This window comes from Corvus brachyrhynchos, unplaced genomic scaffold (genome assembly GCF_000691975.1).
Source record: "Corvus brachyrhynchos isolate BGI_N302 unplaced genomic scaffold, ASM69197v1 scaffold202, whole genome shotgun sequence".
In the NCBI taxonomy this organism is placed as follows: Eukaryota; Metazoa; Chordata; class Aves; order Passeriformes; family Corvidae; genus Corvus; species Corvus brachyrhynchos.
Window position 1 is genome coordinate 192697 of NW_008238132.1, and position 4298 is coordinate 196994.

Consider the following 4298-nt stretch of genomic DNA (forward strand, 5'->3'; position numbering starts at 1 on the left):
AGTAAAAAATGTGGCATTTTGTGATTTCATGGTACCAATCAAACTTCACAAGATTACGCACATCACAAAAGAAGTGTCAAGAATCTCAAAACAGATGCATCTCTCCTGTGAAACACTGTGTTACGCTTGTGTCTAAGGAAAATCTTTTATCCTGCCTGGGCTTGCTCAATATGCAGGAACCAATTTCAGCTGGGTTTTCCGAAAATGTTTTATTGGAATAGCAAAAAAACATGAGGGAAAAGCAGATCATCTTGCAGAATTCTGGAACTTACTACTTTGCCAAATGCCTGCTGTGCTTTTAGAAAGTGGTGTTAGATTCATCCCTGTGAGAACTTCCTCGTGTTTCCAGGCATACACCTACTTTTGCTTTAGAGCTTGGATCATATCAGATGTTTAGTCCTACAAGAGGACACAAGTGAACACACCAAGCTTAAATCCAGAGTTACCCAGTATGCACCACCTTACTTGCTGAAATAACAAAACTGCAGTTTAAAAGTTTGTTGTACATCAACTCTGTATTTTTCACTTACCAAGTATATACAACCACAACAACATTAATATAAGGGTTTTCTCATGGACTATTAAGCAGTATTCTTCTGTTTCCAAACAACTAGTACAATTCCATTTCCTCTTCATCTCTGGGAGTAACTTTTCATAGTCACATCATTGTTTACATAATCTTCAAAATACATTAGGTTTTACAAGACTGTATTTTTTTGCCATAGAGTTACGAATTTTTATGGCATCACACACTGGAATAAAAAAAATCTGTACTAGTTGACAAGGAACTCGCAAGTACATTTAGCTGTACTAAAAAAAAATCTTTAGTTATCCAGTTTCCACCTCTTGCTTTCCCACAGAGATCAATCACCCGACCCAAGATCAGGCTAAACCTGCTGTAGGCCATGGCACATTGGCAATTTTTGACAATATGTTGGCATTTCTATGTAAAAAATTCCCAAGCTCTGCAAAGATCTAGGAACACTGAAGAGGTCTTGGCTTGTCATATTCTCTTGTGAAATGGCACACAGGAAATTTAAAAAACAAAACAAAACACACTAACAAAAAACCCAAACAAAAACAAACAAAAAGAAAATTCTGTTGCAAGCCAGTAAGAAGTGCTTTGCGAACTCATTGTTTACATAAGGGGATGTATTCTGTAGTCCTTCTGAATTTCAGTTCTAGTAATAAAACTGGATTCACTAATTCATGGTCCATTAAGGTCCATATTTTAATAAGAACACTAGAAACCTGGTTCTGAAATTCAGGAATATAACTATAACAATACAAAAAGGTAATTCTGCCACTTGGCCTTCCTCCTCATGTTTGATAATTAAATAAAAAAGTTAATACAGAACTTCTGTTCCAAGACAGAGTATCTTTTTCACTGACATGTAACACAAACACTTTATCTGTCCCCTAGCTGGAGCCAATATCTCATTCCAAGGAACAGTGTCGTGTATAACGAAAAGAACTAGCATCAAAAAATGCAGGCTTTCAATGAGAGCCGCAGGGATCTGTCTTCAGAAAAACCACTATTCTGCACACAAACTACAGGGGCCTTTTACTCATTTCCATAAAACACCACTATCACAAAAAAAAAAAAATAAAGGAAAGAAAAAAGGCTTCCAGCTTTACCTACCACTGTTACATTTACTAGGTAGGGCTAGTTTACCTTCCAGAAGCTGACAAAAATGTAATTGATATACTAAAGGCAAACATTACAAATTCCCAGACAATTTTATAAAAGATTACTCTGACAATACCTGGTTGGGGGAGGGGAATAGATATATAATTACTGTTCTGTATTAGCTACACTGTATTACTGTTTTACTTGAAAAATAACTTTATCTTTAATTCAGAATCATAAAATGTAAACACCAGTTGCAGAAACTGACACAAACAGGTGTCTACATTAACTCTTCTAACCTTGTAAGATTTAAGAAATTTACTCTAAAATCCAGTCAGTACAGGCAGTATTTTACAAGCTAGCAGATTTTCAACTAAGCAAGGACAACCCTTTTTTTTTTACTTGACATGCCACGCAGTGCTTCTGCAGTTCAAGTGGGGACAGATTTTAACATAAAAAGCTGGTTTTGGTTTTGTATTAGGAAACTTATCATTCTGACATCAGGTGACAGCAACAGTAACAACCAATTTGGTACAAAACATTATTTAATCACCAGTGTAGTCAGATATATAATACTGCATTAAACACCACTGAAGGCTCACTCACAGATGTGTTAAATAACTCTAAGATCTAATAATATGAGAAAAATCATAAGTAAGAGCAACAGCAAAGCAGTTAGAAGCATGGATGTTCAGGTTACGATTCTTTTTAAAGCGCATGAAGACAGCTAAACAAGATCTCCGAAACATTATTTCTTTTTCCACTCCACCTCACATTCCTCAAAAATACAGGCATTAATTCCTCCCTCTTTCATAATACCCTCCCCAATGCAACTAGGTCAAGGCATAATTTCAGCGGACCTGCTATCAGCCCATTAGTGGCCCGATCAACTTTCAGCCTCTGGCTCCCACCCTACAGGACTGCAAGAATAACAAGTGTTTGCAACCATTCAAGTGTCTACACTCCCAAGGAGGGCAGTAAATACTGCAGAGGAACAGACTGTTTCAAAGGCACCTCATATATGTACCTGAAAGCCATTTACCAGCGGTACTCATTCAGCTGAAAAGGCAGTAAAACAACTCAGAGTTGAAAACTGTGATAAAATTTTGAATAGGCAATAGCAAGAAAAGCAAACTAAGAAAATAAAACTACTTTTATGGAAAACTTTTGCATTTTCAGAGAGGTCTAAGGACAGAAGAGGAGAGGGGCAAGTTTCAAGCCACAGTCCAAAATTCCCGTTAAATAAGCCAATGTTATAAAAAGTAGCAGAAATAGTTATGATTATTTCAATTCAGCAATAGCCAAGAACCACAGGATTGTGCGCCCTAGAACCACTCAGAACAATATTTTTGAAGCTTGATACACTTACCCAAGAAGAAACCTAATTACTCTATTTGGTTACTATTACCACAAAGTAGCACTACAAAAGCTGGGCCAACAAACACAGCATCACCCGCTGCTTAAAGGAGGTGATCATCCAGCTGCACTTAGCACTGGTGTGGCCTTACCTGCAGTACTGTGCACACAATTTGAAAACTATGTGAAGGCCCTTAAATACATCCAGAGGAGGGCAACAAAGCTGATGACATGTCCTGTGAGGAGCAGCTGAAGACTGGTTTGTCTATATGGGATTACAGGAGGCTGAGAGGCAACCTCATTGCTCTCTTACAGCCTCCTGAGCGGAAGAAGTGGAAAGGGAGGTGCTGATTTTTTCTACCTGGGATCCAGTGATAGGATGAACAGGGATGGCTCAAAGCTGTGGCAGGGAGGGTTCAAACTGGACATAAGGAATCATTCCTTTACTGAGGGCATAGTCAAATACTGGAAGAGGTTTCCTAGAGAGGTGATCGATGCCCCAATCCAGTCAAATGTTTAAGAGGCATTCAGCCAGTGCACTTAATAACATACCAAGATTTGGTCAGCCCTGAAGTGGTCAAGCGATTTGACTAGATAATTGTTGTAGGTCCCTTCCAAGTAAATGATCCTGTTTTATTCTAAATCACATGACACCCACTTTAACCTTTTCCATCTTAGACATACATGAAACCACAATCCAGGAAAACCACTAACTTAAACAGTTAAACAGAAATATCCCAAGAACGCCATAGAAAATAACACTGTGTCACATAATTTGAGCAGTTTTTCTCAATTACATCCAAAGTATGTTGCTCTGTGCTTTAGCAGTTAGCACTGAAGTTTAGGTTTGGTGAAAGACTTTCCAAGTAGTTAAGGAAAAAAGTTAGCACTGACTAATCAGTGAATCACTTCAACAAAAAACAAACAAACAAGCAAAAAAGTCCCAAACCAAAACAAAAACTTCCTACAGTGCAAACCCATTTTTGGCTAGCAAATAAGCGTTTGCAGTAGGTATTTGAAAAGCACAACTCGTTGAAACACGTTGCTCCAAAATGGATATTGTGTACCCAACGACTGGGACTAAGCAGAAAACGCAAGTCCCGAGTTCAAGCCTCACGTGTGCCTCATTTACCCTACCTTAACCCCACTTTTTTCATCTTGCCTTTCCTACTGAAAAGGCGCACAGTGCAATTAACAACCCCAGCACTACGGGCAGGCACCAGGCCTCCAGGCGAGGCCGGCCCCGGGGCAGGAGGAGAGGCGGGAGGCCGTCACCGATCCCGAAGGGGCTCGGGGGCTGTCCAGGGATGGG